Raw genomic sequence first — 12,086 nt, forward strand, 5'->3', positions numbered from 1 at the left:
ATAAAATAAGTTCTGTAGCATACTTTCACTTGCTATCTTCTCTGCTTTATCCCACCAGATGAGAAGTTTGGAACACTTTTATTCCCCAGTCTCCTCTCCACCCCAATTTTACCCTTCCATTATACCCTTCTAGGTTTTGCTGACATAGTTAAAAACTTTTAATTCTGAATTCATTAGGCTTTCATTTCATTGTATCATTTTATTTCAAGAATCCTTATTTAGCACTTAAAAAATTCTCAGTCTATCATTATCTGTTTAGATTTTTATATGTACACACACATAAATAAATATATAGACATAGATAGACTGTGTGTCTATATGTGTATTAAAATGTACCTTCAAGTTTTTCTTTTTAACTTCTCTCTCCAGCAGCTCTATTTCACTGGACACTTGTATTCTTTCATCTTTTTCTTTCAGGTTGGTATTCTAAGGGATTATTTTTCTTTGCAGACTCCTGAGGACCTGGGTACAGATTTTGTAATGTTAACGGTCCCATAGATGATGGGAAGCAAAGAATCCCCTGCCCTGGGAAATCATGTAACAGAGAGGCAGATAAACTCCATTTAAGCTGCTGTAAGAACCTTCCTATTCCTCTTTCTATTTACACTTTCCCATCCTCAAAAATAGAGAAGTCTCGGCCTGCCAGATACCATTCCTTGGGCTTTGTGATGACGACTAAGAACCCTCAGAGACCAAGTTGACCTTAGCTGCATGGGGTGTGCAGAACTTTGAAGCTTTTCCCAGCATTCATCAAGTGCCAACTTCATTTTGAGAGTTATCTGAGTTCAGTTTTCAGACACATGCCTGGCCCATTGGAAAGGGCTCCACATTATTTCCTTGCCAATATTTTTCAGAACTCAATACCTTATAATCAACAGCTCACCAACACCAGTTCTGCTTAGCTCAAGATAGACAAACAAATTCAAGCAAGGAATACATAGGAAATAAGACATTGGAATTCTATCACCCTCTTCCTAGACTCCTCTAGGAATAGAATTACAGTTTTTCAATTAATTATATGAATAATTGGACCATCTTTGAAATGAAGTAGTAAACAGAAATGAAAACTGGCAGGATCTACTCATGTGTAATAGATGAAATATGGTGGGAGCTATTTTTATTGACTATGCAAAATCCTTCAAATAATCATTTCCCTTTGCATGCCCCAACTCACATGATTTTAGGTTCTTGATAAATTGTCCTGTTAGGCATACTTCTGTTGCAAGTAAAAGAGACCTCAATAGAATAGGACTTGTATAAATATTAAACTTATTTGCTCATCTAACTATCTGGAGTCAAGTTGACTCTGGGAACAGTAAGTATATTGGACTTTGGATAACGAGCAGTTCAATTTTCTTACTGGTGATTAGCTTCTGCCTAACTGTATTCTTTCTGTGGCAAAACAATTCCTTCTCAATCAAGACTATAAGATGTCTTCCCAAAACTCCAGATGTACTGGGTTTCTTGGGCATGTCCAAGGGCAAAGAAGTCTTTTCAATTAGCTCTTTAAAAAGAATTTGTAACCTTCTTTCTTGGAAGCACGCAGCAAATAAAAGTCAACCACATTTCATTGGCCCTTTTTGGATCCCTTACTGTAATAGACAAACACCTGTCCTATTCATTGGTTTGTACACAAGTGATCAAGGTAACAGAAGGATACAGCATCGACCAAAACCATTTTGGTCAAGATTGCCAAAGATTTTTCACTGGGTTAAATCCAATGGTCAATTCTCAGTTGTCTTTTTACTTGATTTATTAATATAAATATTATTTGCCTCAATTGACTATCCATTTCTTCCTGAAAGACTTTTTTCCCTTTACTTCCATGACTCTATTCTCTTCATTATCTCCACTCTTCCTGGCTGCTCCAGCCTAATCTCCTTTGCTGATTCTTCCTGAAGATCCCAATGCCTTGGGCGGCGCCTGTGGCTCAGTCGGTAGGGCGCTGGCCCCATATACCGAGGGTGGCGGGTTCAAACCCGGCCCCGGCCAAACTGCAACCCAAAAATAGCCGGGCGTTGTGGCGGGCGCCTGTAGTCCCAGCTACTCGGGAGGCTGAGGCAAGAGAATCGCTTGGGCCCAGGAGTTGGAGGTTGCTGTGAGCTGTGTGAGGCCATGGCACTCTACCAAGGGCCATAAAGTGAGACCCTGTCTCAAAAAAAAAAAAAAAGATCCCAATGCCTTATAGGAGAAGTGGGCCCGACACAGTCTTCAGACCTCTTACCTTTTCTATCAGTACTCACTGCCTTTATGGTCTTCACTAGTTTCATGGCTCTAAATATGATCCATGCAAACTGGTTTAATCAACATTATCATCATCACCTAGCAAAATATGCCAAATCAACATCATCATTCTTATCACAAAATGCCAAGGAAATGTTATTTGATTTACTCTTAGCAGAATCCTATCATGTGATTCAGTTATGTTCTCCATTTTACGGGTGAGAAAATTGAGACTTAAGACAAGGTAAATAACTTGGGCAAGATAACACAAAGAAAAAGGGGTAGAGCAAAGGCTTGAACCCCAACAGAAAGCCATTCATAACCACCACGTGCTAACTGCCTCTGCAGTGTCAACAGCTTGTTGATAGGTATAATGTGTTTGCAGTTCATGGCTGGTAATCTGGTGTTATCAGGATGTCTTGCTATCAAAAGCCTGTTTTTCTGATGCCAACGATTTCCTAAAATTTTAAAATTTCTACTGTTTCAAATTACCTCAAAATTTTGGTAGTGAATTTTCCTGCTACCACGAAAATTTTAGATGAAAATTAACAGTGATTCTATTTTCTTAAACAAAACAACACAACAAAAGACTTAAAAACACTAAAAAAAAGAAGGTTAAAATACTCTTTGAAACTTCTTTCCCTGGTTAATGCCTCTTATATTTCTCTCCTTATCAACCATATTAATAAAATGATACCTTTACAAAATACAGCATAAAAATTACTAAAATACAATAAATAAGATGATAATAAAATAAAATATCTTTTCTTCCCTCTCCTCCTTTTGCAATCTAATTCCAGCTTCTTGATTCCGTTGAAAGTACCAGTAAGTCACCTGTCACTCTGAATTGCCAAATCCAATAGACATTTTTCAGTCTTTATTTCACCCCATTTTTCTCTGGCATTTAATAATGCCAATCATGCCCTCCTAAAATTATTTTCTTCCTTGCAGGACATTATGCTCATCTGGATTTCCTCTTACTTCCATGACATTTTCTTTAGAGTTCCGCTTATTCAAAGTTCTTTTTATGCTTGGCTTTCTCCAGGGTTTTTAGTCCTCCTCTCATTATATTCTCTCCCTAGATAATGTCATTTATTTTTGAATCTCAAATTATTGTTTAAAAGTTTATAACCTTAAATATGTGTCTTTAGGTGGCGGTCTTGAAAGTCCCTCTTGTCAACATCTGCAGAGCTAAACAATCTGGCTCCCCTCTCTTGGTATCTGCATTAGTAATATGCCACAATCTCTATTGAAGCCCAGAAAACTCTAAGCTACCTGGCACGTCCTCTGTTCTCTCACCTTCAATCTCCAGTTGGTCACCAACTGCTACATCTCAAGTCTGTCTTCCCTACTGGATCACCAAAGGCCTTGTAGTTCAAGCACAGTTCATCTCTGGCCTGACCTATTACCATAGATTCCTATTTGATCTTCCTCATTCTAGCTTTGCCTTTGTAATCTTTTTTCCTTAGTGTTACCAGAATGATCTTTCCAAATTGCAGATCTGACTTTGTCATTCCCTAGATAAGTCCTTTCAGTGACTCCCTGATGCTCAGAAGGTAAAGTTCACACTCAACAAAGTCCTTTGTAATCTGGTCCCAGGCTATTTCTCCAGCCTCAAGTTCTTCTGCTTCCCTTTCTCCTTTTTCCCTTTCTCTTCCCTTTTTCCCTTCTTTTCTTCTCTTTCACCATCCTCTTCCTCTTTCTTCAGTATTAAATTGCTCATAGTTCTTAGAAGACGACACCATTGTTTTAAAGGCCTGGATGATCTGAAGCATCTTTGCCCACCTTGTCTATCCATTAAACTCCTATTCATCCTATAAAGACCAGTTCACATACTATTCTAATTTCTCTAAACTGAATTAATTACTTACCTCCATGATCTACTTTTTGGAACTTGCTCATACTTTATTATACATTACAGCCAACTTATCTGGACTCTGTGGGTTTCACCATCTTATAAATTCCTTGAGGGTAGTAATGGTTTTTTACTTTTTTCTTTTTTATTACAATATTCAATTTAACATTTGCTAAGATGGGCTTAACTGAAAGTGTAAGTTAGAAAATTTCCCTTGGGATATTAATAGCACATCTAGAAATGATTATACATTTTAATATCCCCTTATGATGTATAGTGCGTTCACTTATTTATGTGCATCCTTCTATTAAATCTAGGTAATTTTCACCATCAGTTAAGCATATAGAAGTCACATTTATTATTCCACTTAGTATTATTAACAAACTACATATGTTACTTTGTGTTAAAATCTTTACAGTTTCCATATGGAGATGTCAATTCTATTTTCTCGTAGAAATGGCATCAAAGGCAGTGCCATCTGGGATAACATTAATAGTCAAATCCAAATAAATTTTATTACATCATTTTGAAGGAATCTAAGTTTCGTATTCTTGAGTCATTGATTTTTGTAGTTTCAAATTCATAGCAATACAGAGACAGATTATTTAATAATGACAAAATAATTAATTTTAATTGTTATCAGAAAGAGGTAAGTTAAGTTTAGCTTTTACAAACAAATTTAAGAGCTGCAGAAAAATGAAGCCTGTGATTCTGTTTTTATAGTACACCAAAAATTAATTGCTTATAGACCTTGTCTCCCAGTAGTTCTATTTTTCATTCTGTCATCTTTCTCAAAGTTAAAATTTAAGAGAAATAAAATATGGTTGTGGAAATTTAGCATTCCATAAATGAATATGATTTTTATCATGTTAATTTTCATCTCTTTTAAAGTTTGGCTTATGATGGGAACAACTTATAAAATTAACCCCTGTGTAGCTAGTTCTACCTTTCCTTCAAGTCATAAGCTGTTGATGTATTATTTTTATTTAGGTGAAATTCAGGGAACATAAAATTAACCTTTATAAGTGAACAATTCAATGGCATTTAGTACATTTACAATGTTGCACAACCATCAGCTCTTATTTAGTTCCAAAACATTTTTATTATGCCCAAGGGAAACCCTGTACATGCTAAGCAAATACTCTCTATTCCCCCAACTCCCACCCCATAACCCGATAATTCTTTGTTTCTACAGATTTACTTATTCTGGATATTTCATATAAATGGAATCTTACATGGCCTATTGTGTCTGGCTTAGAATAATGTTTTCAAAGTCTCTCCATTTTGTGGCATTTATCAGTAGTCTGTTCCTTCTTATGATTTAATAATATTCTACCATTTGTATATACCACAATTTATTTATCCATTGATCCCTTGATCAATGTTATCATTGATGACATTTGGCTTGTTATTCCCATTTTAGCTATTGTGTATAGTGCTGCTATAAACACTCATATACAAGTATTTTTTTAGTACCTGTTTTCAATGAGTTGGTATATTTTTTACAAAGATGCAACAGTAAGTTTTCTGAATTTTGTAAGACTTTCACAAGATTAGAAGCATTGTTGTAATCACCACATACTTTCTTTTATGGAATTCCTTGTATATGTTCCTATTGTCAAATATTATTTTTTAAAATTATCTATCAGCTAATGACTCATTTAAGTCCATTTTCAATTTTGTTGAAAATAAATAATTTGAAACCACCTAAGTTACAAATGAATTTGTTGCCAAGTCTTATTGGTATTCATTTTCTCAATATTTAGAAAATATACCAAAAAGAGCTTTCAAAGAGTTACACAAACCACAATTTAACCATGTATTCATATTCATATTCATATTCACATTCATAACCATGTATTCATTCATATTCATCTTTCATAGATACGTTCCTGTTTTTATTTTTAACTCAGAAGGAGTTGGAAAAATTGAAGTATTGTCACTTTCGATACAACTTTGCTAATATAACATTTTAAATTAAAACAATGTATGTGCTCATAATACTGTGTGTGTGTGTCTTCCCCTCTCTAATCCCTGTAGTTGCAGTTAGTTCATTCATTTCATGGAAAATGTCAAATATGTCAGATCAGTCATCTAAATCAGATTTACCCATTAAAAATTAATTTAAATGAATGTATTAGTGTTTATGTTTATGACAACCATCTCATTTGAGATGTCTAACTCTTAACTGGAAAAAAAAGTAGTTTGAGAGACATTAGGGGCTGGGGAACATGTGTGAATAAGTTTATCACCTGGAAATACACTTTCTTTCTTTAGGATTTTTCTTTAGAGGACCCTTTGCTTTGCCTTAACTGGGCTGTCTTTCAATCTCCTTTCGTGTTTCTTCATGTTGCTTCTATAATCATGAGGGGAAGCCAACTCCTGGCTGGTCTATCTTCTCCATGGCTGCTCCATCAGAAGAATAAATTTTATTTCTCTCAAGAGCTGCTGTTTACAAGTTAGGTTGCCGATATTATTGGCTCAATGAAGAAACAGAATTTAAAACTGCTGGAACCAAAACAGCAATTCTAGCACTAAGTTATTTCTTTCTTACGAGTTTATGACCACAGTTTATACTTATTTTCCTACTCTTCTCTCCCAAAGTAAAACAATTACAAAAAAATTTTTAAAAGTTTTTCCACACATGTATTGTTCTCTTAATGGTTTATATCCCTATAGCTATTGATTGAAACTACTTGAAATGGCATTGATTATGTAGATTAAAACATGATAACCTCCAGATTAAAAAGCAAATGTACAGGAATATTTTCCTTCAAGGATACTGAAAAAGAGAGAACTTCCAAGCTTTTTAAGTATATACAGAATGGATACAAATAAATTCTAGCTAATGAGATAAAAATTGCCATATCAAAGCCATCTTGACAAGGGTTTGGAGCCTGAGATAAATGCAATGAATGACCTTTGATGGTACCATATTCACTTTTATCCATGTGAAATCTGGGTTAATAGCAATATATAGGAAAAAGAGAGAGAGAGTGGTAGCAAACAGCCTGAAGGATTCTACCTTACAGTCAGACCCACTTTGATGTTCCCATAACTTGAAATGAATTCTGTGAGAAGGTATGCAATCTTGTTTCCTGTAGTTGAATATGAAACCTCCATATTCTATTCTGCAGCCTCCATTCTTATTTTCCTAATAAGTGATTGTCCTCATAGACCCAAGATCTTCTTCTTGCACTCTGTTATTCACTGGAGGTAAATAGTTCAGTGTACTGAGTTCCTTTGTTAGATTATCTCATTTAAAGCTCACATTGTAACTGTGAGGTAGGAATCACACACATGTTACAGATTATGAACAAGATTGAAGAAATTTAGTAATTTGCTCATAATTACACAGCTGATGAGTGGTGGATTGAATGCAAAGCCTGTGACTCCAGAGTTCACAATCCCTCTTGGCACCATGTAGAGCTGCCTTTTAAGTGTTGGGAAGGAAAGAAAGCTCCAGAAAGATGAAAATACATATCCTCTGTGGAGGGGCAATCAAATCTGGCTAGAACATGTGGGAGTTGAGAGAAAGTAGCAAGAAATAAGGTTGCAAATGTGTGCCAGGGGGGCTATATATTTTGAAAGAGTTTGAATACCAGGATGAAAATGTTTATTTGATGGGCTATGAAGATCCCTTGATTTTAGAGAGCAATGGATAAGGTGGAATAATTGGGTAGCAGTGCCCAGGGTGGACAGTCTCTCCCCTCATCCCCCTTCTATTATAGAAGAAATGAGGACCACGGGAAAGAGAGGATGCAAGAAATACGTGTTTTGGAGATAGGATCTACAAAACTAGATGATTTAAGAAGGGAGAAAAAAGAAGATCTGGAAATGACTCAGCTATTATGAACATGAAGGTATGAAAACATGCTGCGCCCATTGCCTGCAATCCAGAAATGTATCTCCTTTGGGGGAGAAAGTTGTTAAGGAGGTTTAGGATATGCTGAACATATGGTTCAAGTAGATGATTTAGGGAATAATAGACAAGAAATCTCTGGGAATGTGAGTCTGAAGCTCCAAAATGTGGCTTAGGACAAAGATGAAGATTTAGAATTATCTGTATGGAAATGACAGTTAAAGGAGGAAGTGAAAAAGACTTTTTTTTTTTTTTTGAGATAGAGTCTCACCATGCTGCCCTTGGTACAGTGCTGTGGCATCACAGCTCACAGCAACCTTAAACTCCTGGGCCTAAGCGATTCTCCTGCCTCAACCTCCCAAGTAGCTGGGACCACAGAACCCACCACAATGCCCGACTATTTTATTGTTGTTGCAGTTGTTTAGTTGGCCCAGTCTGGGTTTGAACCTGCCACCCTCAGTGTATATGGCTGGTGCCATTACCACTGTGCTACGGGCACCGAGCCAGTAAATAAGACCTTTAAGGAAAGAAATGTGGAGAGAGGAGGGGAATGTGGAAAGAATGACGATTAGAAGGCAGTTGATTATTAAGGTTTCTCAAACACACTAGAAACACTGTATGTGAGTAATGAATCTCCATCTAGATCCTGCAAAGGCAAAAAATTTCTTTCACACTTTTGTATGTCAGCCATTTGCTAAAATTACAGACTGCAAAGTATACGTTTCAACTGATATCTCTGCTTTATTATTATTTAGTCGTCTTCTGAGACTCATCTTTAGCTATCTACTCTAATAAAAATTGGTAGTGTCAAGGATAAAAATGAGTCCTTTTGAGAGCACAGCATGTTCAATATATATTTAATATTGAAATTCATCAGTGATGTCTAGATGCATGTTTTGGTTTCTATCTCCTGACTTCCAAGCATCTTAAATTTGTTTCAGCTTCTTGTTAGATTAAAGGCTTGCTTTTTCTTTTTTTTTTTTAAACTCACTGACACTGATGAACAAAGGATGAGACATTAGGGACCATGGTAAAAATATTATAAGAATATTAAAAATATAGTTTAATTTTTTCTTTTTCTTTTTTTAAAAACATGCTGTTTTTTTGTTTTTGTTTGTTTTAAACATGCTGCTCCTTTAAATATTAGGACTGTGATAATGCATTTTAAGAATCCAAACTCTCTAAAAAATCTATAAAAGTTAATTTAGAAATACTGATTTATATTTAAAGACGTGTATTGGCTTCATAATTTATTTAGCCTCAGTGCATTTAAGCATTTATTGTAGATTTTTAACTAATTTTTTGGAGAGAGATAAGATATTGAGACTCAAAACAATAACAGAAGCAGCCTCAGTGGAAGCCATTTTTGTCTGAGGTATCTCCCTCCTTTTTCTGGGAACTTGCTAACTAGACCACAACTTGGGTCCCCCATCTCTGTCTGCTCTGCCTCTGGCTTTTGTTTGGCTTATCTGCTAGGTTCCATTCACCCCTGCTTCCCGCTTCCATAATAAATATCTTTCTGAATAGTTGCCTTTAAGTTTAGCTTGTGTTAGAATCTAGCTTCTGTTTTTATTTAGGACTTCCACAAATCCTATGGGGACACATTTTCTTCAAGGTTGGCTCTCAGCTGTTCTGGCTCCATGCTGGCCCCCATTCAGAATGGCCCTACACAAGGAGCTTAACTTTTCTCATTTAAGTGTAGGGCAAAAAATGATCTTTTTTTCCCCCCCCTACCCATCTTCGGTTCTCCAACTAGGACCCTGTACATCTAATTAAGAAAAGACAGATAACCAGATGAAACAGAAGTTCATTAACATGTACGGCACTACATGTGGGAGCACTCAGTAATGAGTCACTCAAAGAAGTGGTTAGAATTTGGACTTAGACAACAATGTATTTTTTTTTTTTTTTTGAGACAGAATCTCATTATGTCACCCTGGGTAGAGGTGCCGTAGTGTCACAGCTCACAGCAACCTCAAACTCTTGGGCTTAAACGATTCTCTTGCCTCAGCCTCCTGAATAGCTGGGACTACAAGTGCTCACCACAACGTCTGGCTATTTTTTGGTTGCAGTTGTCATTGTTGTTCTTAGCTGGCCCAGGCCCGTTCCAACCTGCCAGCCTCAGTGCATGTGGCCGGCGCCCTGCTCACTGAGCTATGGGTGCCGCCAACAATGTATTTTTAGAGACAAGAGAGGGGAAAGGACTAAGAGCTGCTAGGTATGGCAAATTGTGGAAAGGCAAATACATGGGGAAGCCAATGGTATATAAGGGCTAGTGTTAGCAAGAGTTGTGAATGTAGCTTCCTCTGGTGCAGTCTCCAGGCTGGTAAGAGTCTAGGGTTGTATCTAATGATTAACTTCTGTCCTCTCTGGAGAGAGGAGAGGAAGGACACACAGTATAAATTTATGTCTTGATTCTAGGAAAACAGGGGGAGGGCAGAGAGCTTTTTTTTATATCTGCTTCTTTTCCATTGCCTTCAGCAAGAATAAATTCTTATGACAGTGACAAATTTGGGGGTGACATGTTTTGCCATTCTTCACAAGCTGTCAGCTGGAACTTGAAGGTTATTGATAGTTACATGAATATATATGAATTATATGAAGTATCTAGAACTGCACATAAGTTAATGGGTAGGTCATATTTGATCATAGTTTTTGTACTTACATCCAAATTTTCAAGATTGTAATTATTATCTAGACTAGTGTTTTCTTTTCTTAAACATATCAGATTGCTATGAGGATACAAACGATTAGGTTGCATTGTTTATGTTTGTTAGGTAAGGTCCCTGTTATAGTTGTGGCCTGTCTCCAAGAAGTGTGCTGTATATCCTTACATTGTGCCCATTAGGTGGGAGCACACCAATCCCCTGCCTTCCTCCCCTCTCCATTTAACTTCCTCCCCCATCCCCCCACCTTGAATTGAATTGAGTTTTTCTCTTGTGTGGGAATGTATTAGTTTATCTACTGGCTTCATACTAGTTTTGAGTACATTGTATATTTGCTTTTCCATTTTTGTAATACTTTTACTAAGAAGAATCTGTTTCAATCCCACCCAGGTTAATATGGAAGATTAGATTAGTGTTTTGTGCTATTCCCCATTAAAAAAAAATCATCTGGGGTATTTGGTGGCATAACCTAGATCTCTGCCTGGAGAGTCTGATTCACTGGGATTCTAAAATGGGACCTTGGATTTTATTTTTTAAAATTGGAACCCTAGATCTTTGCTATACAAAATATAGGCCATGGACTAGCAGCACTGGAATCATTCGGAAGCTTGTTAGATATGCAAAATTCTGGGAATATCAAGAATTTAGGCTGTTAAAGCTCTTTCCCTGAGCCATTTTTTAGGGCTGCACTAAATTCTTGATATTCCCAGAATTTTTGCATATCTCACAAGTTTGAGAAATTAAGTAATATTTCTTTTTGGGAAAAAGAGTAGGCTTGCTCACTTCTTACTGTAAAATGGTAGGTTCTCTAAGACCATCTTTTTTTTTTCTGTAATGCAATCTACTACATTTACAAGTGTCGACCTAGATGCTCCTCCACATTACTTCCAGGGGATTTGCAAAAGGGGAATCGACACACATGCTGCTTGGTGTCCTATAAGTAATAAAGTCTTTTATTTTTGAACTAGAAGTACCATGTCTTCTATCAGTATTAGTTAAAGTAGTTTCATGCAAACTTTGCTTTTTTCTTTAAACAGATAAATGAGTATACTTATGAACTTAGAATTACATAAAGAGAGAAAAAATATTCTCTATTTGTGGACGTAGGTAATGTACATTGCCTCTGAGAAAAAGCACCTAGATAAAATTAACTATCCATTATAATCATCTTATTTATCATTATCGTCATCATTTGTATGAAGTGAATTAATACATTGTGTTGTTTTGATAGAATGGTTCATTTTCTCCTCCTTGAAGAATGTGCATATTATAAAAACAAATGTATATCATCAAGTCAGTCCATAACCTTTATTATCTACACTAACTTATGTACGGCTTTTATTTTTTCTTTTGTTTGTCTTTCTATCTTATCTTTTTGAATTTGGACAGTTAATCCTTGTAAGAACTTACTAATAACATATATGGAGAAGTAATGATGGGTGAGTCTCAAGTAGAGTGCACCAAGTCTAGGATTCTTCTC

The sequence above is a fragment of the Nycticebus coucang genome, chromosome 1 (assembly GCF_027406575.1).
Source record: "Nycticebus coucang isolate mNycCou1 chromosome 1, mNycCou1.pri, whole genome shotgun sequence".
NCBI lineage: Eukaryota > Metazoa > Chordata > Mammalia > Primates > Lorisidae > Nycticebus > Nycticebus coucang.